The sequence below is a fragment of the Lissotriton helveticus genome, chromosome 12 (genome assembly GCF_964261635.1).
Source record: "Lissotriton helveticus chromosome 12, aLisHel1.1, whole genome shotgun sequence".
Taxonomy (NCBI): Eukaryota; Metazoa; Chordata; class Amphibia; order Caudata; family Salamandridae; genus Lissotriton; species Lissotriton helveticus.
This window is the reverse complement of record NC_136073.1, coordinates 396050283-396075208: the sequence shown is the minus strand read 5'-3', so window position 1 is coordinate 396075208 and position 24926 is coordinate 396050283. Positions and strand designations below refer to the sequence as shown.

General features: G+C 43.7%; 1 protein-coding gene across 1 annotated transcript in view; it reads left to right on the top strand.

The window, feature by feature from the left end:
- The window catches only part of GARRE1 (granule associated Rac and RHOG effector 1), a 437745-nt gene that overhangs the window by 61528 nt on the left and 351291 nt on the right, over positions 1 to 24926 (top strand). The gene's annotated exons all lie outside the window — the stretch shown is intronic.

The window sequence follows — 24926 nt, the reverse complement described above, 5'->3', positions numbered from 1 at the left end:
CATGCTTTCCCTTCTCGTACAGCCCCTGAACAAACCTCCTTTGCACTTTGCTTTGCCTGTACGTTTCACTCAGTGCCTGTGCTTGCTAACCCCACCCCACCCTACCCCCCTCTGCTGCCCCCTCCGACTACCCTGACCTGCTCCCCTTGGCCTCTCATATTTTACCGCATCCAGGGCATACATTAAAGTTAATAAATTTGCCCATGTGGAATGATGCAATCCTCAGGCGCACCTTCATTTCTCTCCTTGCACTGGGCCTATCTTCTCACTTGGTGTGTGCACCAGGGGCATCTTAACACGCCGCTGTAGCATCTACAGCAGCTGTGGAGTTCTTAATGGGCCTCTTCTTTCTGCAGGTCCAGACAAAGGTTCATAATTAACCTGAAATGGTGGATGCATATATACATGGATGGATGAATGAGTGAAAGCATGTATGTAAGAATGGATGAGTGAAAGGATGGATGGATGGATGAGTGCAAGGGTGAATGAATTGATGGATGGGGTGAAAGTGGATGGATGAGTGAAAGGATGAATGCAAGAATGGATGAGTAAATGAATTGATGGATGAGTGAAATAGTGAAAAGATGGGGTGAAAGTGGATGGATGAGTGAAAGGATGGATGGTTGAATAAAAGGGTGGATGAAAGAAAGTGGATGAATGGCTGATGGAGTGGATGGTTGGGTGGACGATGGATGGCTGGGTGGACGGATGGATAGATGGGTGGAAGGATGGCTAGATCGATGGGTGGAAAGATGGATAGATTGATGGGTGGAAGGATGGATAGACTGATGGTTGGATAGTTGAGTGAAATGGTGGATGGAGGGATGAGTGAAAGGGAGGATGGATGAGTGAAAAGGAGGATGAATATGAGCGAAAAGGAGGATGGATGGGGTGAAAAACGGAAGAACAAAAGGATGGATGGAGGGATGAGTGAATGGGTTGATGGATAGGAGTGGAAAGGAGGATGGAACGGTGAAAGATGCAAAAGGATGGCTTGATGAAGGGATGAGTGAAAGGGTGGATGGATGGATGAGCGAATGGATGGATGTATGAATGGAAGAAAGGGTGGATGGATGAGTTTGAATGATCTATTTGAAGCTGGAAGGATTAATTGGGCCCCAAGGGCATCGTGAACCACTCGCTTTAGCAGCTACAGTGGAGGTGGAGCTCTTGATGAGCCTCTTATGTCTGCAGCTCGGCAGACAAAGGCCTATAATTAACGTGTACGGGTGAGTGAGTGAAAGGATGGACGTGTGGGTGAAAGGGTAGATAGATGAGTGAGTATGAGTTTAAGTGTGGCTTCCTAGATGGATGAATGAGTGAAAGGATGGATGATAGGGATGGTGGATGGACGATGGATATGTTGATGAAGGAAAGGGTGAAAAGATAGATGGATTGCAGGGTGGATGATCAGTAAGTAAAAGGATGGATGAGTGAAATGGTAAATTGATGGATGAGCGTAAGGATGGAAGAGTGAAAGGGTAAATTGATGGATTAGCGGAAGAATGGGTGAGGGAAAGGATGGAGAGATGGCTGAGATGGATGGATCTGTTTGGGGATGGATGGGTAGATTTGGATATGGATGTGTGGATGGATTAATTGACAAACAGAATGGTGAAAGGCTGATGAAAGAATGCATGGAAGCCAATGTAAAGGTGAAATTCTAGATATCAGTGGGTGAATGAAAGGATGAATCGGTAGATCTGCAGAACAAAGGCAAAATAAGGAAATCACTAGTATTCAAAACCTTCTATACTATGAGCCTGACATAACAATAGAGGCTATTATCCAAGCTCTTATATAATGAGTGCTGCCAATTTTTGATGGTACACTACATGATGGCACCAAAGGGACAAGTGGATTTTGTACAGGACCAGTAGATTTATGAAGCTACCTGTCCTATGGACAAGTAGATATTTTAATAAATTCCACACCCCTGTTATGCATTTTTATATAGCGCGGACTTTACCCGAAGGCGGTATTTATTTATTCATATATTTATGCATTTTTATATATCGCGGACTTTACCCGAAGGCGGTATTTATTTATTCATGTATTTATGCATTTTGAAAAACGAATCTGACTTTGTGTAATACTTCAGTGAGGATATCTCATCTAACTTTCCTGTCTAATGTTTATCATTTGGGGCAGAGACAACACTATGCTAAGTGTTTGCAGAGAGTGCGCACCTTTTATTATTACACAATAATGTACACATTTATTTTAAGACAAAAGATGTACAATATATTTTTTATTTCGTCTATAACGACCATCCACCAAATCTACAACGGAGACAATATTTAACAGAACTGTGTGTAGATAATGCATTGTTTTTTTTCTCTGAAACCATGACTGTATGCGTGATCCCCTCCTTCGAGCCCCCGCCCCCTCAGATCCTCAGTACATCCCAGTTGACGCACTGAGTTGGACATCCCTGTGTTCTGCATTTCATTGTGAAAGACATAACTATACAAGATCGTGTAGAAACAAAATGCTTTTCTACCATAAACTTCGGGGTGAAACTTAAAAGTTGGCATGATTTTTGTGAGTGTGTGTTTTATCTGACAGCACAGTTGCATACACAGGGGCAGGAATGCTTGCTCTTAAAGCAGTGTAACCAGAACAGAAGGGCTTCAGAAACAGACGTGCGTGCACAACAGAGCTGCTCGCCTTTTAATTCACTTGCAAGAACTGGAGACATGATTTTAGTCTTTTTTCCCCAGTTGTTACATAACTCCTTAATTCGTTCTGGGAAGCATTTGTAATGACGTTCGCCATTAAGAACCGGACGACGATTTCCCAGAGATCTTGCGGGGTCCAGTCCTGTTTTTTCATCCAGTCATCCCGGTTTGAGTCCATAGGTTGACTGGGTTTCCTTAACCCTGTGAAAGGTGAGGGCGAGGAAAGGTGTCCATTCACTCCCAGTACAAAGGAGCATGGAAGTCTATTCACTGGGCTCTGATAGCAGCATGTGGGTCATCCCTGACCCCTGGCCACCCTTGTTGCTGGTAGTAAAGGGCGTTGCAGTGAAAGGGACTGCGCTACACCACCCTCTCCCACTACAGATTACCCCATGAAGCAGACATCTCAAGCTCATTACATGTGGGTAATTCCTACCGGAAAAAAAATACTGCAGTATGGGAAGGGCTCTCCTACTGGGAGCTGCATCAGGAGGGAAGGTCTATGCCGTGAGCACTGCCATGTGATTGTGCACTGATTTATTTTGATTGCTCAGGCTGTATTAGTGCTGGTGCAATTTCATAATGTCATTTCTTCAATACATTGATTGCACCATTGCAACACTGCACCACTATTTCTGGTGGACATAAAGTGCACATGTGAACTATAACAAAAATGTATCTGGGTTAAAATGATAAGACGAGCCAAATTTGCACATATATTTCTGGATTGCAGAGATTAACTTTAGTAAGATTTTTTACTTTCAACCACACTGCATTACAACATGGCACAAAAATAATAAAGCCAATAGATATTGTATAGGCAATACCTGTAGGGCTATGCCGATGATTGTTCTTTTAAAGTCTTTATAGCTGAGTGTGTGAATGGGTGATATCCTGAACCATGACATACCTCTGGTTACACTTGAGTGTGTTTGGGCTTTCCCGTGAGTCTCTGTGTCTGGCTTCAGGGGTGGCAAGGATCCGTGCTGAGATAGATGGCTGTCTGTATGCTTTTAACCCCGTGCACCATCCCAATCAATAGGATTAAATGCTACCTGGAAGGGGTAAACAACCTTTACAACGAAACTTTTACAACGACCTACCATTACAACGCAACTTTTACAACGCAAACTATTACAACGCATTGCTCTGGGGGGCGCTCTAGGATAGGGAATAGGTTAATTTACTATCCAATAACCTTCCCTACTATCCATGGGGACTGGAGTTGGAATAGTAAATTAAACTATTCATTATCCAGCGCCTAAAAGCATTATGCGTTGTAATGGTATGCGTTGTAAAAACCGCGTTGTAAAGGTAGGCATTCCTGCACTTATATTCGACTGACTTGAAATAGGGCGGTTAATGCCTCACTGTTCATTTGTGGGCACAGCTGTCTGTCACAGAATAAAGTCGTTCTTAGACAGCTGCTGTTCCACTTAATGTTACAAATACTATAGGTGTCACATTTGTGAAAGTTAAAACTATTGGCATTGTAAATGACAAAGCTATTACTTTAGCTATTACTATAGCTATTTTCACAACCAACACATAAATAAAAAAAATGTAATTCACAATACCAATGGCTCAAACTTTCCTAATGCGAGACCTATTGCATTGCAAATGCTTGTTAAAATGGTTAGGAATACAAGTTGTGTTTTTAGATTTGCTGCCAAATTAGGGAGTCGTAGAATTCATGAAATGTTGTCCATATTTAATGCAAGATGCATATCATCAGCCATATACGGGGCCGGGGTATGGGGGCATGATGCCCAGAGTGCTAACTTGATCCAGCGCGAGGAGAATGTGTTTTTAAAACTATTAATTTGTGCCCCCGGCTACGGCTTCAACAGAGATAATACATAGGGAACTTGACATAAATTATGTTAACAATTTAATTGTTCTACGTCCTCTGTCCCTATGGCGCTCAATTTGGGCAAAGGAGGAGACAAAGTTTACTTCGGATGTAATTACTGATTGTATTAAACTCGACCGCCGATCAAATATCCCCTGGTTAAGTCACATACAACATTAGTATAAGACACTGTATGGTCTAAACATCTTTAAAGATCTAACAACAGGGTCTACACTGTCGAAGCGGGAGCTTAAAGTCTCACTCCTCAAATATACAGCTGGGATTAGAATGGAAAGATATGTAAAACAAAGTACGTTTAATCTCTACCTGGAATATAACATTAATGAAGGCTTCCAAACCTATTTTACTGTTGTTAGTATTAACTCCCACCGTTTTGTATTGACCCGTCTCCGGTTGGGAATTGTGCATCACTTAGTGGCTTTCCCCGTGGTTAAGAAACCCGGCACCTGTCTTTGTCCCTGTGATGATAAATCCAAACAGAGCATTTGTCACTTTGTTATCTTGTAACTTTTATACTTCTTTTAGGAAATTTTATTTGAAACCCATCTTTTTAAAATATAATACGCGTGGTATACAAACAGCGATGCAACTGATGTTTAATTTAGAGACCCCAGATGTATGTTTTCATGTGGCCACTTATATTTTAAAATGTATTTCTGTAAGAAAATCAATCATCGTATGAATTCATCCAATGATGCTTTTTTAAAACTTTTTACTATGTTGAAATTGAATACTTTTACCATTTATACTACTTACAGTTAGTAGAACGTAGTGAGTTAGACTTTTTAAGTATTCGGATTTGTGCTGCTAATTGCATATTGCACTTTAGGAAGGATGGTATTGATACTCCGCACTTTATCATGCTAATTTACACATATGCTAATGCTGGACAAATGCTGATATTGTATATTGTACACAGCAAGAACGGTATAGTGCTTTGCACTTTATTTTGACATAGTTAGATTTTTTAAGTGTTCGGACTTGTGCTGCTAGATGCATATTGCACTTTGGGAAGGTATTGACACTCCGCACTTTATCATGCTAATTTGCACATATACTAATGCCGGACAAATGCTGCTATTGTATCTTGTACACAGAAAGAACGGTATAGTGCTTTGCACTTTATTTTGACATATTTTGCACATGTTTCAGTGGAAGTATGCTTCAATGGAAGCTATGCATCTGTAAGGATGACATAACCATTGTTGCACTTTAATACTGCTAAATTTGCACAGACATTAGAAGATAAGTGTACATGTATTGGTAGAAATTTGCCCCATTGTAATTTATACATCAGTGAGGATGATATAATTGATTCTGTACTTTGATATTGCTAAATTTTGTACATACATTAGTAGACAAATGCACCAAAAAGTACTTTAAAGATTGTCGGATATGTGTTGTCAAATGTATAATGTATTTAAGCAACCAAGGTATTTGGCAAACCAAATTGATACATATGTATGTTGTATTTATTTATTTTTTGTTTATTATGTTTGTTGCTATATGGTTGTATTTCTACATACCGAATAAAGCATCTTTGAATTGAATTGAATTGAACTACCAGAATGAAGAACTATTTACACTACTGGTGTATTCTACTAGGACAAGCGCTGCAGTATTTTAAACCTCAATTTTTCTTCACCTTGTTTTTCTGTTACTCTTTGAGTTTGCCGTGCAGTCTACAGCCGTCTGATGCCCACTGGCTATTGAAAACAGTATAAATACACTGTGAAAAGGGCATCTGGGCTCACGAGTGAGGCTTCCTTTAGGTGACCTGCTAGTAAGGCCTTAATGCCTCTTCCCATTATGCTGACTCTTTCGCAGAGAATGCAAATGATGAAGGTTCCCTTGCGCACTGCATGGTGCAGCAATTTGGCACAGGCCTACAGAGTCTCTCACCTACCAAGTGTTAGTTTATAAATGGATTCGTGTCTCAATCGAGGATCAGAATACATTAGTCTTACATTTAGTCTAGAAATGCACACTTAATCGGTTGGTGGTGTCATTCTAGTCGTCCCCTTTGTGGTCATTAAATGTAAACTGTTCCTCCCACAGCGGTTTTGTTTCACACCAGAATTCAGGGCGATAGAGGTTGTGCTGCTTCAGAGTCCTTTTAGTCGCATCAATTTGACAGCCACCAAGCACTGAGAGGTGACTTGAGTAGATTCCCTCCCCCGTGTTCACTATAGACCCCTTCCCCCAAACTCCCCCACATTCTGAACTATATAGATACTATGCCAGTGCAGCCCTGGCGAGTTACCACATTTCACCATAGATGCATAGAAGACATGAATGTGCACTCTTTGCCATGGTGTCGGTTTATCATTGAAATTTCTCATTTAAGTAACAACAGTTCTGACATGACATGGTTTGCACTTGTTTGTACAGTGTATCCGAATCACTATTTTAAGACTTTTACCGAGTTTCGATTACAACTGATTGCTCATCAATAGCCACTAAATATTACTATTTGCTCTTGTGCTCACTTACAGAGCACAATAATTTCAAAAAGGGGGTGGTGATGGACAGAGTATCTGAGTTAATCAGAACACTCCTACCCAGTCAACAGATCAGGGCTTGATCCATCACCGTTTTTTAGCTCACTGCACCATCCCAGTTCAGAACCTGGCTACATGCAAATTAGTCTGTCCCTGGCCCAGTGCATCATGGGAACAGGGCAGACCAAACTACCAAGCCAATTCTTTACTGGAAAGGAAACAAGCTTCCGGGACCGGTTTCTGGCATTACAGCCGTCTTCGGCCCGGCTTGCTTGAATCCTGATGGTGCAGTGAGCAAGGGACTCATGTCTGAGCATACCCTTCCACACTTATGGTGGCCAAAATAATTTCAAAAAGGGGGAGGTGATGGACAGAGTATCTGAGTTAATCAGAACACTCCTACCCAGTCAACAGATCAGGGCTTGATCCATCACCGTTTTTTAGCTCACTGCACCATCCCAGTTCAGAACCTGGCTACATGCAAATTAGTCTGTCCCTGGCCCAGTGCATCATGGGAACAGGGCAGACCAAACTACCAAGCCAATTCTTTACTGGAAAGGAAACAAGCTTCCGGGGACCGGTTTCTGGCATTACAGCCGTCTTGGCCCGGCTTGCTTGAATCCTGATGGTGCAGTGAGCAAGGGACTCATGTCTGAGCAAACCCTTCCACACTTATGGTGGCCAAAATAATTTCAAAAGGGGGGTGGTGATGGACAGAGTATCTGAGTTAATCAGAACACTCCTACCCAGTCAACAGATCAGGCCTTGATCCATCACCGTTTACAGAGCACAGCATGAAAGAAAGTACAGGCCCATACTCGCATTTAAATGTGAACTTACCTTCTCCCGAAGCGGGTTTACCCTGGTCTCCAAACTTCCCAAATTAAACTACCATCCACTGATTATACATGGTTCGCCCATGATGCATGTAATAAAAGTGTACCTCCACAACTTCTCGTAATACTGTATATTAAAAAAGTTAGGATATGGGCGATTCTCAGATTTTTTTAAAATTAATATCACTTAATGTGCTAGTTCTCTTGTTATAAAATCGAAATTGATCTGGTATGTTCTCCCAACATCTCTTTACAAAATTATTTGATAAAAGTTTGTTTTTTTAATGACCTTTTGCACAGTTAGTGTACGATGGGTTATACTCTTAAAACGTTTATATGAAAGACGCCTCTTTAGGGTTTTGGACCTATGATCGTGTACTTTTTTACAGTCTCTTCCTGCCTATGCATACTCAGATGCCCTGAGCCAAAAGCACTCTATGCATTTCAGTCATTTATCCTGCTCTAAGTAGTACTGAGAGGGTTGCCCTGTTCAGTTATTGAATTTTGTGCTCCGAAGAGGTAAACAAAATATCCTAGTAGTGATTCCCCTAGAGAGCTACAGAGCCGAAGGAGACCTGTGCATGGCTCGGGTCAGTAGCCCGGTTCTTTGTTTCGCAGCGCTCTGGTTGGGGAGTTGTGTGTATTGCTCTGATCTGCCCAGAAATTTCCCTTGGGATAATTTGTGTGATAGTTTATGGTTCGAAGTTTTTGCGCGCCTTGCCATTTATGGGTGCCAGTAGAATCCAAGGGAAGGGAGGATGTGGTGCTCTGAGACCACAATGCGGTGAGCACTGTGTGTACTTATACCGAGTCGGGGAGAACACTTGTTGCTTTGCAAAACCTGCCCTTAAGCTCCTCTCTCCCTTCTAAAGAGAGCAGGGCAACTCAAACAGTAGCGTTTCTCCCTCTTGGACAGTTGCAGTTCTAGGCAGACGAGACACCGCGTTCCCCGCGTTGGAACACAGGGTCTCTGGATTCTGTGTAGGGGTCTCGGTTTAATAACCTCTCATTCCCCAGTCAGACTCTAACGACCTTACAGGTTTGCCACCTATCCCCCTTCTTTATAGCACCGGAAGACGACACACATCGCCCTGTAGGATTTCCAAACAGATTTAGTTAAGCATAATAAATATTCTCGCAGAGCATCATTATTACATTATCGAGTCCTTAATTATATATCTGGACTTTCTGTTTTAATACGGGTATCGGATTTCTCCCAAACCTCTCGGTCCGACGCGGTATCTGTAGACACTAGTGACAAAATAAGACTCTGACATCCAAATCAGGCAGGAAGGTGACAGATAGGAATAACTGTTGCTGCCGCTTTAGAAGTGACTAAAATAGCATTGTGTGATGCTTGAAGTCCTGTATAAGCCTGTACGTGTTTGAGCGCTGGGAGGGAAATGCTTATGATTTTGAGGAGGGCAGTAGATGTGAGCGCCGTCCATTGTATAGACAGATGTAAACTTCCTGTACCCCACACTCTGCAGATTTGCTCGTTACTGCAAGCTATGAGTCGGTTGTCATTGCCCCCCCCCCCCCCCCCTCCAGCCTGCTTCTTTTTCTTTTCCTTTCTTGGCTACTACACCCTCTCTCCAGTTACTTGCACTGCGTAATCGCGTGGAATCACAGAAGAGAGAGTTCATATTGCCTCACTAAAACTACTTGCTGTGTCTCAAAGTGCTCTATTATCAAGCTACTGTGTTAGCTTTGGTAATTTTGGCGTTTTTTTCATCATCACTTGTACGTGAAAACCATTTTCTGTTTAAAACTTCTCGAGAGAAATTACATTGGAAACTGGGGATAGTAGTACGGCTTCAAAATGACAATTACAAGTACTGACATTGTTATTTTCAACCTTTACATGTCTCATATTAAACAATCTCTGTAATATAAATGATTGTGCATAAATATGACAGTGCACATCTAATCACAAATTGTTACTGAAGGAGGTAATCTAACACTTAATCACAGTTATTTGCAGTATTTTGTGCACATTCCAAACTTTTATTCTCCAGATTTAAAAAATCCTGCATGAAATCCAAGTACAGTTTTCATGAATCCTGTCGAAGTCCGGGTCAGAACTCCCAGTGGGCTGTCTGCACTTGTACACAAGACCAAAAGTTCTGTTCATATTGAGTGAAAGAAACAAATCATTTGAAGAGTTAACCTATACAAATTGGATCAAAACCAGTAGCATAAACGTTAGCCGATCTTGAATTTCTAGAATACAGCCCCTTCAGAACTGTAGCCTGGAAACAAGTGATCAGTTGCCTCTGAATTAATGCGTGATGTAACGTTTCCTTTTGAAACGCACAATTTATCCAGGATTGATGTCAGAAATGTTTGTTTATTGAATTTTTAGAGCACAACATATTCCTTTGGTATTCAATGCTACATTGGATGGTTCTAGATCAGGCTTCTCCAACGAGTAGCTCTTCCGCTTCCTGTAAGTAAGTCTCCTGTGTGCAGCTCCGCTTACTAAATTAGAAGCGTTTTATTGGTTGCATTAATATATCTATACCATACTTCGAAAGTGTGCATTCAAAATGGTAATGTGAACATCTAAGCTTCAGTGCCTTAACACATGCCGCCGAGATGGTGGCTGCTTTGAAGGCATGGAGATCTCTGACAGGCTCTAGGCCGCCTGAGCAGAGAGCATATCTCTCTGCTGCTCTGGTGAACTAAGTAAAGCCTGCAAAACGCTACATTTGCTCCTTTTCTGTGGATTTGTGTAATATGGGCATGTGCATCACTGGAAACAGTACCATCCCTTGACATTGGGAACACTTTTGCTCTTGTAGCAGCCCATGATTAAATATATTTACTATGGGGGGGGGGGTTATTTTTTCAGCATTCTGGTTCCCAAAATATGAAATCCGCTTCTGCTGACTCTGCAGCAGATTACAAAAAGAAAATCTGCCTTTTTGGAAAAACCTTAGGACTTTACTCTTTAGGTAGTTTTTGTTCAAATCGCCTCAATTTCTCTTACGCTAAACTAGTCATTTTTAGTGCCAAGAAGCTGATGAGGCCCTCATTACAAATTGGCAGTTAAAAACCCTGTTATTTCTCTCCTCCAGAATTGCCATTAACTGGAGTCCTAATAAATCTAGGGATTGGGGATAACGAAAAGGTTTTGGGAAATAAGATGCAGAATCAGTGATTCTGCGCCGATGTCTGTATTATTTTTATCCCGAAACACAGAAAGGGCTGGATATAATAAGCCCTTTTTTTTGGTGCACGTTGTGAATTAAATCCACACCAACTGATCAGTCAGTAAAATTAAGACGTGTTACAGCAAAAACTTTAAATAATAATAAAATCTAGATCATATGAAACAATTATAGATTGACTTCACTGGCAAATTCAATATAAGAGTACCCTTCAACTAATTAAGTTGAAGGAAAAGAATTACAAGTTACCTTGGTTTCAAAATGTATTTTCGTGCTCTTTCGATCATCACGTACTACCTCTTCTTTTGCTCTTCCCCAAAACTGCCCCCACCACCATCCATAACTTCTCCTGGTGCTCCACTGCACCGGACTTCCCCCAAAAAACTTTTTTTCCTGTCTTGAAACAGCTTGTTGTTTTAGGCTTGCAGAAAATTTAATGTTTCCAGCATGGCGTTTTTTTGACTTATGAAAGGAAGCCCCTGAAAGTTAATGTTTCATCTCACGCTTTATTAAATGTATCCAACATTCGAAGGATTTATTTTAATTTTTTTAATATAACTTTTTATTGATTTTCTCATGCATGCTAAACGAACATGGGCATTTTCATGTACAGCTAGTTGATGTAAATTCAAAACCGTTTTGAAACAAGACCTATTTCACTACGAGTTACATTTCGATCTCCCAGCCAACTCATAGATTTGTGGTACCATCAGAATAAACGTTCCAAGGTCGTTAGATTGTCTTATGCTTTTGTGGACATTTTCTGCTCATCTAAGCTACCTCCTCTGCCTAGGCACAAATCGCTTTACCTTTTACAATTCCTTCTCTCCTCACAGCCCAGTCTCCCTCCCACCATCCCTCTACCCTACAAACGACGCACCCTCCCTACATACCCTCGCCTCCAACGACACCCGCGCTGGCTGACTATCCCCGTTCGCAATAACTCTCACCGCCCCCGTCGTGTCCTCAACGCACTGTCGGACCGCGACCTATGCTCTCTCCTACGCTCTTATGGCCCAGGTCCGGTAAAACACTTATCCAACACACACACCCCCATACCCACAATTCTTACAAACCCTCTGAGGCTCCCAACCCTCAACAACAGAGGTTCCGTCCCTAACAACCTCAGAAAAATTTCCCTCACACTAGAAAGCTCGACCACCCTTCTCTCTCCCAAACTCAAATGCATCCTACTCAATTGCAGATCGGCCCAGAGACACTCCACCGACATTGCTGATCTAGTCTCAGCTAGGGATCTCGACCTAGCCATTCTAACGGAAACGTGGCTTACTGAAGCCTCTACCCCGATTATGGACATTCTAGTCCCCCCCAATTATCACATCATCAGGCAAGACGGGCGGGGGAATTGCATGCACTTTTAGGAGCAACCTCTCCGTTACCAAAGTCAACTCCCCCTCCCTTTCCTCCTGTGAACTCCTCTGCCTCGACATCACCAGCGAGGGCAAACAAGTTTGTGCTTTACATCTCATCTACCACCCGCCTGGTGAGAACATCATATTCACCCAACAACTCATGGACATGATCACCTCCAATGCCGGTCGGCAGACCACCCAAGTCTACCTGGGTGACTTCAATCTCCACTGGAACGATCAGAAAGACACAGTGGTGAATAGTCTCAAAACTTTCCTTAATGCGCTTGACCTCACCCAAATATGCGATAGACCAACACACGACAAAGGCTCGATACTTGATCTCATCATTGCCAAAGAGAACTCTACACAACTGGAGGCGATACAACCCTGCGACTGGTCAGATCACCACATTATCACCTTCTTTATCAATGAAAAAGTTAAACCTAACCCGGTTCAACCAATCAAATCCAAAACATGGAAAAGGGACATGAAGAATCTTAACCCCTCTACCCTGCCTCCCCACATCGGCAATCGCCTCCTTCCCCCTTCAGGTACCTCGGATGTTCACTCACTGATAGACCACTATCTTGACTCTATGAATACAATAGTCAATGAAGTCGCCCCACTGCAATTGAAGAGAGTCTCCACCAAAATTTCTAACCCCTGGTATGATGACAGACTCAATGACGACAGGCGTACTATGCGAATGGCAGAGCGCACATGGAGATCGGACCCTTCAGCACTGCACCTCAAAAGGCTTAAGAACAAGAGAAATGCCTATTTCAGGAAAATAAAGCGCACAAAATCGGACTTCTTCAGCCGCCCGTTGGACCAAGCAAAAAACAAGCCAAGAAAGCTGTTCGAACTAATCAAGACCCAAACGAAGACACAACCCTTACAATCAAACACTGCAACAAGCGACACCCCACACTGTGAAGCCTTCTCTGCCTTCTTTAAGCTAAAGACTGACAACATAAGAAATGACCTCATCATGGATGTAAGCCGATTCCCCAGTCACACCAGAATGTCTAACACTCAACCTAAAAACAAGGCATCATGGCTGTACTTCGATACCTACTCGGAAGAAGCAATACACAAACTGCTCTGCACCTTGAAGCCCTCTAATCACCTCACAGACCCTCTACCGGCTAATGCTGTAAAAGACTTCATCCCCTTGCTCCTCCCTCTCTGGACCAAAATCATCAACAGCTCCCTACAACAAGGCCTCATCCCAGACTCCCTTAAGGTGGGGCAAGTCACGCCTATACTCAAGAAACCTACAGCTGATCCGTCTGACCTAAACAATTACCGGCCCATCACCAATATCCCCACCCTGGCCAAACTGCTGGAGAAATGTGTCCAACTCCAACTAACAAAACACATTGATCAATTTGACCTCCTCAACCCTCATCAATCAGGATTTCGAGCGAAACATAGCACAGAAACAGCTATGACACACATAATTGATGACGCCCTCCAAATTCTTGATCGCAATGAGTCCTGCCTCCTCATCCTTCTTGACCTCTCTTCAGCATTTGACACGGTCAAACACGAGAACCTGCTGGAGCTGCTAAGCACTAGAATGGGTCTATCGGGAACTGTTCTCAAATGGTTTTCGTCCTTCCTTCACAACCGATCTCAGAAGTTCAAGATCAACAATGTGCTATCTACACCCGTGCCTGCAGATCTAGGTGTTCCACAAGGATCCTCCCTCTCCCCCACACTGTTCAACCTCGTCATGGAACCGCTCGCCACCCTGCTCCAAGCCTCCAATGTCCAATTCCATATGTACGCCGACGACACACAACTTTACCTAAAGCTACAATCCCCGGAAGATATCAAACATCTGAATTCCACGCTTATCAACACTCCATCTTAGCTGGCCGATAATCACCTCAAACTAAATGCTCTGAAAACTGAGTTCCTACTCATCTCACCCCCGGCGAAAATTTCCTCCACCCAAACGTGGCTCAATAACCTAACAGCACTCAATGTCCAACCTACCATCGTGGACTCGGCGAAATCCCTAGGCATCACACTCGACGCCAAGCTCAACATGCAGCAGCACGTTAGCAAAGCCACAAAAGGGGCTAATTTCCAAATCAACACACTGAGGAAAATCAAACCCTTCCTCCCTGCCGAAGACTTCCGAACTGCTGTGCAAGCTTTAGTCATCCCTCGAATAGACTACGGAATTGTGGCCCTCAGCGGACTCCCGCTATCCACAACAGCACCCTTAAGAGCCTCCCTGAACGCTGCCGCGAGACTCATTACTGGCTCAAGAAAACATTCGCATATATCCCCAGACTTAAAGTCTCTAAAATGGCTGCCTTTTGAAGCCAGAATACAGCTAAAAATTGCAGTTATGACACACGCGGCCGTGCACCACAATGCACCCAACTACCTCGCTCAAAAGTTGTCTATATCAGGAGGTTCGAGATCCAATAGAAGTGCTAAAAATCTACTCCTGAAACCCCGTAGATTCCGGAAAGAGAAAAACATACAAGCGCTCCTTCTCGGGAATGGCACCCAGGATCTGGAATGCGCTCCCTCCTGAAACCAGGCTTATCTCCTCCACTGCACTCTTCAAGAAAGAGGTGAAAACCATCCTTCTGGCCAAGATCTCCTGAACCTTATAGGTGCTGGATCAGAGACTCTGCATTGTTTTGTTTCACTGTTCACTTTGTCCTCTGGCACTATACTTCTACTTGGTGGGGATACCACTACGTTACTCTCTCACTACCGACCAATATATATTACACCTTGGTTTACTGATTCACTCTCCCGATGCCCCCACTCTGTGTTCTCTCTATACTAGGACATTGGTATAAGCCATCCACGCACCCAAGGTGCACCTGAACACCTAGGTAGTGGGATCAATGACTTGTGCCGTCGTATATTATTTGTTTACCTGATTGTATTTTTGATATGTTTTATGTATGTTATTATTATCCTACCATGTTAGTGACTATTATACTGCTCCCACATTGTATTTTGATATGTTTTATGTATGTTATTATTATCCTACCATGTTAGTGACTATTATACTGCTCCCACTATCTCTGTTCACCCCTACTGCCCCTGCCCTCTCTCCGTGTGAAGTGCTCTGATATCTGTAAGGATCTTGTTCGCGCTATATAAAACTTTGAATAAATAAATAAATAAATAAATAAATAAGCCAAAGGCGCAACTTTGGATCTTCAGTTATTAGTGATATCCATTTGGCAATAATGAAGCCCTTCCTCCCCATGGTTCCGGATGCTCTGCACCCTGCCCACCCTGCCTAATCATCCATCAGGCCCAAGAGTGTGAACTTAAAAGACGTTTCAGCTGGCATCTGTACTACACTCCCTCTGTATTGTAGGCATACCGTACCAGTATTTCTTTATGATCAGGCACTCCAACACCATGTGCGTCAGAGTGCCCAACTCCTTTGCAGACCTGGGACACTTCAGTCCCGGATCATCTCTCATCTTACCAATTCTCTCTGGTGTGTACCAGGTGTAGGTATCTAAATTGCTAGCTGTTCATTGGCCTATCACATTCTTGTAGCATCTTAAATCACTAGCAGGGCAATTAAGTGTTTTGTTGATCCGGGAACCCCTTTAGTGTGATTGGTATGTTGATGTTGCAAAGGTCAGACAGTGTGTGTCTGTGTTGATACTTTTATCTATGCGGCCCACCAGCTGAAGTGAGAGATGGGAGTTAGACCTGAAGCAAATATTTACTCTCCCGTTCATTTCCCTAGGTTATCTGACTTTTGGGAGGGAAGAGATGTCCGTGTTTGAGGCGAGATGCTCCTCAGGATTTTGTAAGACACTGCCCTGGCACCCACGTAGCCTATGATGGCCTCGGTTAAGATAACAATGGAGGACCTCACTTAGACTGTGTAAGTAGGTCCTATAGAGTAGCCTTTATTTATTTAGATTTATTTATTTAGATTTATAATGCGCCTTATCACCCAGGGGTCTCTAAGCGCTTGTCAGGGGGTACACACAGGTTCGATGGAGAGGCAGGGAGCTGCTAGGACGTACCCCAAGCCTTCAGGAAGAGCAGGGTTTTAAGCTTCTTCCTGAAGGGTAGGAGGTTCGGTTCCTTGCGCAGGTTCACTGGCAAGTTGTTCCAGGCCACGGGAATTGCATTTGAGAAAGCTCGCCCTCCCATGGCGGATAGTTAAAAGCGGGGGCAGATCAGAAGGGTGGCATCTGCTGATCGGAGAGTCCTGCTGGGAGCGTAGAGGACTAGGCGCTCCTTGATGTATCTTGGGGCTTGTCCGTATAGGGCTTTATGTGTGGTACAGAGGCCCTTGAACATGATTCTCTGCCTAATTGGCAACCAATGGAGTTCACTTAACGGTGGTGTAGCGTGCGCCCGTCTTGGTTTTTTAAAAATTAATCTTGCTGCGTCGTTCATGACTGTTTGTAATCTGGCCAACAGTTGTTGGGGGAGGTCAGCATACAACGAGTTGCCATAATCCAGACGCGACAGGATCATAGCTGATACCGCCCGTCTGAGGGTGGCCAAGGTCAGGAGTCGAGATATTTTCCGCAGTTGTCTTAGTAGGCCTACGCAAGTACCGACAACTGATGAAACTTGTTTTGTCATGGAAAGTTTGGCATCTATATGAATGCCCAGGCTTTTCACAGCCGCCGCTGGTTTCGGAGAGGGCCCTAGTTCTTTTGGCCAAAGAAGATCATTCCAGGGGCTGGAAGCTGTGGTAATCGCCAGCACCTCTGTTTTGTCTGGGTTTATCTTTAACGAATTGGCTGACATCCAATTGACCGTATATTTTAGTAAATTTTGCAATCTGATATATGCCGAGGGTGAGTTGTCAATTCGAATAATAATTTGAGTGTCATCGGCGTAGTTGTAGAGCCGGCACTCCATCTGGTTTAGTGCCGAAATCAGAGGTTGCAGATAGACGTTAAAAAGAAGAGGTGAAAGTGCAGAGCCATGGGGAACTCCACATGAAAGACCAGCTGGGTTGGAGACCAAATTTGCCAGTTGGACTCTCTGGGAATGGTTTTTAAGAAATGAAGTTAGCCAGGCGTGCGCGGTGCCCTGAATGCCGAGGTCCCCCAGCCGCGACAGTAACTGGTCATGATTAACCGTGTCAAATGCTGCGGAAAGGTCTAGCAGCACCAGGGCACACGGGGTCTTTTTGTCAGCCCTAAGTCGCAGATCATCCAGCACGAAAAGCATAACCAATTCTGTGCTGTGATGGGCCCTAAAGCCGGCCTGGTTTGGTTCTAAAAGATAGTTGTTTTCAAGATGGCGAGAGATGTATTGGAGAACATGCTGTTTTATAACTTTGGCTAGAAAAGGCAGCTGTGATATAGGCCTAACATTTTTCAAAATTAGTGGGGACCTCTCCTGTTTCCAGGGAGCTGTTTAGGAGCTTAAAACTCTTTACCCGATTAGGCAGGACTTGGGTGGGGTGCATTTGAGACATGTGGGAGGCTGCAGGAAACACACACACACCAGTTTCGATGTAGGGTTTTAGGATCTTGGACTGCTATGAAGAGAGATTGAGTGTGTGGTTGTGATTGCAGAGCTGAGCAGTACGGTGTACAGTATCTGTAGGGTGGAAGGACGTAAAGTGCAGACCACTGCCCTTTACATTAATTTGAGAATCTTGGACAGCATGGAAAGGGTGAATACAGTGCAATTTTGCAGAGACGTGGGTGGCTGCGTGCATTGGACTATGGCTCTGCTATATCTAGTGCTTGGTTACTTTACAATGCAACCTCCATTTTTTCACTAACTTGAAGTTTGTGAAAGGGAACGTTTGATTTGTACAAACTGAAAAAATATGTGAAGGAAGACCAAAAACTGCAACACATTTGAACTTTTGTTTTACTGGGGTGAACACGAGTCGTTATTAGCTGTTGTGTGTTCCCTTTTAAAGGCCTGCCTATCCTGTAACACTCGTGCATTTACTGGATTACCAACACAGCACAGCCACAGCGTCTTGTCTGAAGAAAAAAAAAGTGTACTGCGATTGTTTTCAGATCAAACTCTGACATTGGGACGGTCACCTTAAACTCAGCGCTGTTGCAGACCCAGTCACAGGCAGTATTGTTTGGTTTTCTTAAGACCAGAGAATTTATTATAAAAGTAGAACGTATTCTTTATACGATCTAAAAATAAAAACGTGATGCATCCTGTCAGAAAAACCCTGACCTCTGCACATTTCTTCCAGACATTATGCGGCTGTGAAATTTGAGCTTTTTTTTAATTACTATCCTTGACAAAGCTTTGTTTTCCTATCTCAACTTCTGTCTGCCAAGCTGTTTTTTCGCCCATTTTCTTGTTTGTGTTTTTTTTGTAAAGTCCACCATTGATGCTTTCATAAGGCCCTTGTCTGTCCCCGATGCGTTTAATTTGTGCGCTGGGTATTGTAATAAAGTGCTTCTGATAGCCATCATTTTAGCATAAATGTATAATGAAAATAAAAAACAAATATGTTTCTCTGCCTCCCGTGACGATAAAGGGAATGTGACCCCGCCCCCCCCCTCCCCCCAATAAATTGTAAATTGTATTCATGCAGACGCTCAGAGAACAATATGCTATTTATTACTATTGTTTGCTTCAGGAAGAGGCCATGACTCGTGAGATGGGAAGCTTTAGGTTCATGATGCCGCTTCACTCTCAACAGTGATAATACGGATCTGTATTGCTCCCTGCCTGACTGCGTGGTTTATGCCATGCTTTTCCTTTATGGGTATTACTTATAGACACACATATTCAAGCAGAGTCAGAGTGCAGTTCTATTGCATAGGCCTATATGAAGCAATAGATATTGCGGTTGTCATTAGGATCAATCTCGCCTCTTCTATGGTAATAACTTGTGCTTTTATCTTTACAGACATAGTAATTAATGTTAATTCTGTTTCGATTGCTATATCTGCTCCCAATAACATGCTTTTATTTGGCCACATTTATTTTCACTGGTATGGCATAAAATATGTTTTTTGTGAGAATTGTACTAACAAACCTACATTCCCACATGCATAACAGCAGTGAAAAGGTGAACTTCCACATTATTCTCAGAGCACTGCTTAACTAAAATAATGTATTAGACCCTCGCAAATATGTTATAATTACCTCAGAGTGGAACACAGCCACACTCCAAAGCTCTGTGCTGACAATTTTGTCTCACATCATCGATTTTACACCTAGCATTTTGACTGTCCCTGAATTTCTTGCGTTTTGGCTTCCTGAGTACCTTTGTAAGTCCTTAAAACATAAATCTATACCTGCCAATAATAAAATGCAATTACCTTATCTTCGACCCACTTGAAGCAATGCTGTTAATGAGCTCCGGACTCCCTAAAGGCCCAATCAGGCTGGCTCAGTTACTGTGACCTGGGGAGCCCACCCCGAGATTCAGTAGTGTCCTGGGGGTAGACTCTACTGTGTCCCGGGTGTAGACTCTACTGTGTCCCGGGGGTATGTCTTCTGAGGGCAGGGAAGGCACGTCTGCTCCCACCCGGAGGGAGATTTTAAAATTCTCCCGCCAGGTGAACGCAGACTTTTGTTTCCATGCACACACTCCTGTGGGCAGGGAAATGCAGCCTGCACCTGCCCAGCCAGAAGCAAGCAAAGAAAAGTCAATGGCCCAGCCAGACAAGAGCAGTGTTGGCTCCAGCAGCAAATGGGGAGCCGGCTGGGACTGCGGAGGTCCTGTTGCTCCTCCAACTTGCAGTTTGATGGGGGGTCACTGGGGCACCCACCTAAATAAATAAGTAAATAAAGGCCTGGGAGATGGTGTCCCCTTTAAGTTAACTGCTGCCTCAGGGGATTTCCCGGGGCCTATTAAGGCTTGAGGAAGAGGCAGCCCTATTCACAGGAATTCTGCCGAGGGGGATGGAGCCCCCGGGGCCTGTTAACGCTTGGGGAGAAGGGGCCGCACCGCCCCTCCCCTTAATATTAATGTTTTGGCCCCGAGGATGGAGTCCCCGGAGTCACTATTGGCAGTGCACCCCTTCCCCTTAATAACATGTAAAAAAAAAAGGCATGGGGGTGGAAATTGTTTAGGAGCTCACATCTAACATTTGTAGACACATGCATTTGTAAAGCTAGACAGGTTTAGCATCCGCTTTCAGGCATGGTGTGTCTGTCTGTGTTTACCCATTTCAGTTTACCCAAATGTTGAATAAATATCTCATCAGGCCATCTAAGGACATTCTCCGTTCTATGCAACTTTCACCTTAATATGTGGATCTGTCTTTTAAACTAGACCATGGCTCTGGAAAAATTCGAATCTTTCAACTCTTCATCACTCAAAGGACTCTGGAAACACATCATGCACAGTCAGCTTAATTTATCTTTGACCAGTCAGTTAAAAACTTAATTCTGTCATAATACGAGACATTCCCAGATCAGCAATCACAGTTTCACGCAAGATAGGTGCTTTGGTTGTCTTCTGCACCTCCCCCCTTAGCATTGCCACGAATCTTTGTACTTTCCTACTTTCTTCACACCTTCCAGTCAAGGCTTTCTAGGTTTCGTTGTTTCAAGTTCTGTAAGGAAACCTATTAAATCCTGAATGTAAAACAGCACTCAATTTCCTCTTTGGTTCTAAGAAGATGATAATCCTTGCCAGGATCGTTAACATCCACTTTAGACACTCTACCCATCTTTTGCCATTCTCATCTCATATTTCTCATGGAGGTTAGATTAAGTCACTACTTTACCTGTAAGGATCAGGGTGTATTTATTCAGGGCCAGGTTAGCACCTTTACGGCATCCCATAAGGACATCCCTATTGGCAAACCAGTTGTGATGCTAGCTGGTTTATTCTATCTGTTTACAGTCAGTGGTCTGTTGGTGCCATTTCTTCTGCTGAAGCTGAATTGCCAACCTGTTTGAGCTGTACTGATTTAGGTATGTCTAGTAACGACCTTCCACATTTTAGCAGCCTGTAACCTATCTTGGCATCTTAGATTTTTTTTTTACATTATCAATATTTACCCAGCTTCCCTTGCTGTGTTCTGCTCCGCTTTACTTTTTTTTCGAGTTGTCATTCATCCTTTTACCTACTTGTCCACACTCTCTCTGGTTATGCTCCCCATTGTTTCTTTTTACCTTTCTTCTACCACACTAGCTGTCTGAATTAGTTTCTTGATGACTGGCTACGCTTCTTCAGATCCCAAATGCCAGTCTTCTTACTTACACCTTGTATGCTTCAATGTGGGCGTTAGCTTCCATCTTTATCCATTGCCTACTGTTACTCCTCATTAATATGCTGTATCTTGCATCTTATGCTGTTCATTATTACTTTACCCACCACTTTCTTCCCCTCCTCTTTCGTGCCATTTAAATGACTATTGTTATTGTTAATAACAAGGCTGAAGTCCTCCGATTATTCAGAAATGGGGTTGTTAATTTGGGAGAGGGGCACCCTTGCCAACTCAATACACCCACTCTGGTTAGGTTAGAACTCTGTTCTGAGAGAATCTCTGCTCAACCCCTGGTGGATATGTCACAAGCATCAGGTATTTCCCAGAGGAGTGAGAGCTAATGTCAAGCAGTGCCAACAATTTAAAAACCAGAACACAAGACAACACAACAAAAAAAAGTTGAGAACTAAAGAAAAACAGTTCGTGTGGTACCAGAAACTAGGCACAGTTTTGGATACACCTGTTAGTTTTGGTCAAAGGTTTTTACCTTCAGACTTAGTCTTCAGCTGCAGTGATAGCTTCTTCTGCTCAATCCTGTAGTCCCTGCTCCTTCATGGCTGGCTCCTGGGCTTCAGATCTCTTGGCTTCAGATCTCCCTCCAGCTTGGCCTCCTTCTAGGGTCTTGCCCTCTTTAGTCACCTAGGCCCTCTTGGAGACAGTAGTATTTCTGCTATTTTTGTCCCTGAAGCTGGTAAACAGGATGCCAATCACTTGACCTTTTGGAGAGCAGTTCCAGTCCCACGGTACCAACAGCATTCAGGTGTCCTTGAGTCTTGTGCTAGTCCTCTTCTTCCACAAGGGAGTCTGGAGTCTCAAGTCAGGCTTCTTCTTCCAGCAGAGCCATATTCTTCCGATGTAGTCTTCCCAGGTCCAGGAATGTTTTGAGGTGGTGGGTGTGGACGTTCCAGGATTATTCCATGCATAAGCAAGTGATTGGAGGAATTCTACTGTCCAATCTTAAGTTTTCTTGCAGCCCCTCCCTCCTTTTGCAGCACTTCCTTACTGTAAAATTACCCATGAGCCCCTACTTCACGGGACCCGGCTGCCATGAGGCAGTTCTGTCTTCAACTTCGTGATCACGCCCCTGATAGGGTGAAACCTGATTCTCGCTGCTACTGTGGCTAGAGCATAACTGTCTAAAAACATCCTGGGGATTATTAGCAGACCGCCTGCTTGGCAGCTCCATGTCAAAAGATGTAGTGTTAAAACTGCTCTTTATTTTCCTAACAGTTCCTGTTCCCTCCTAGATAGCTAATCCCTCCTAAGTGGTTAGCAGTTAACACCTGTTGGGCTTTCATTAGCCCAGAAGCAAGCTGTTGTCCTCTGTACCAGAGTCGTTAGCTCTCCCAGCCTAAGATGTGTATTCCAGCTTTGGAATTGTGATGAATGACAGTGCTGGTTTTAAGCCAGTCTGGCTCAGGCTTCCTAAAGTAGATTTTTCCAAAATTATTTTTATGCTTAGGTTATCAAACCCAATAATGAATTATTTTTCTAGCCATTTCGAAATCGTTGTTAGAAAATACATATTTTAATCTTTTTTGCCTAAAATGTTTAGCCTGGCTTTCATATTGAAATTGTTTTGGATTTGAATTCAGTGTAAAGGCACACTAACTCCAATATGCAGTGTACCCTGTTTTTAAATATCTGCATCCTGCTCTTTGGGCTTACAAGGTGCATGTTAGGGGGGACTTGTGGAATATATAAAAAGAGGCTTCTCCTAAATGGCAATGTAATTTTTTCTTGCCATGTGCCACTGCAGTGGTTCTCCAAGCAGAACCCTTTTTTTGACATAAATGTAGGTGGTGAAAAAATGCACTGCAGCCAGCATATGACGCTTAATTCCTGATAGAAATGTCTAACGTCCGATTTCTTGCAATAGAATATTCCCCAGGCATCAGACTGAATCCGTAAATTCTTGAGCAGTACCTCTGCGTGCAAGTAGATGGCATCAGACGGCCCACACCTTCATTATCTGCACCAGAAGTGATGTGTGAGATGCCTATATAGGCACCGCCCTAGCACTTTGACATAAATTCCTTACTTTCAGCGCAAGTCTGGAGAGCTATATCAGTCATTTATCAGCTTTTTTTGTCTTTTTATTGAGTCTTTTTTTTTAGCTTTTTCTTTCAGTGTGCTAGGGACATGTTTCTCACTAAATCCACTAGGTTTAAACTGTATGAGGAATGTCGGAGACAGATGGGCCATTCTTGGAATCGTTTCCGGAAACTATTGTTATCCCACTCCAAACCCCTGTCATCGAAGTTGGGTAAGTCAAAGAAGCACAATAAGTCAAAGCACTGTTTGGTTTCCCCTAGCAAACAATGTGATTCTAGGCCTCGATCTCCAGCCACAGAGCTGGCATGCAGTTCCGCTCCACACTTCCTGGAGCCGAATCGATCCCTGCCCAACTTAGTGACTTTTATGATGCCATGCGGTCCATCTTTGGGCCTGGGGCGCCCTCTGGCACGCCTTCCAGCCCCACATAGCAGAGAGGAGCCCCTGCTGGATTACTGTCAGGTGCTTGGACCTCGACGCTAGCCAGGCCCCCTGGATCTGCACTAGGATCAGGAACGATGCCAGCACAGGGGTCACCACCCTGGCCAGCCCAGTTACACCAACACAGACACATGTGTTGATCGAAGAGCTAATCTCTCACGCCAAGATGGCGAGACCCTGACTCAGCTAGACTACAGCGTCTGCACTGTCCATCCCATGCCCACCTGTGGAATTGCCCATTTTAACTGAAGGAGGGGGGCTGAGGAAGAAGGGTATGGCCCTGTTTGAAGACGACCCCTACCAAGGGGAAAACTGGTATGAGGATTTGTGACACCAGTGGCCTAGGCATCGCCCCAGACTCTGGCCTGATTACCTCTCCAGGCCCTGTCATGGAGGAGGGCACATATTTTGCTTCAGTGATGTCCAGGGCGGCGGTGGTCCTTTATCTGAAGTTACCTTCCATCAAAGTTAAAACCAGTGTCTTTGTGGAGGTGCTTCAGTGGAAAGCTTTGCAGAGTTCTTGCTTCCCTTTAGTAAAGCCCTTACCAATGTTCTCCTGGGTGCCTAGGCCAGTCCATAAACGGGGGCTCCTATGCAGAGAAGGATTGCCCGCCGACATTATCTTGCCCCAGGTGACCCACACTTCCTCTCCTAGTATCCATCCCCCGAGAGTCTGATCGCGCAGGCCTTGACAGCCAAGGTCAACACAAGCACGTTCCATACTACCCCACTGGATAGAGAATCCAAGAGGCCGGGATGATAGAGCGCACAGGTCACCCAACCAACAATTTCACCATATACATATCGG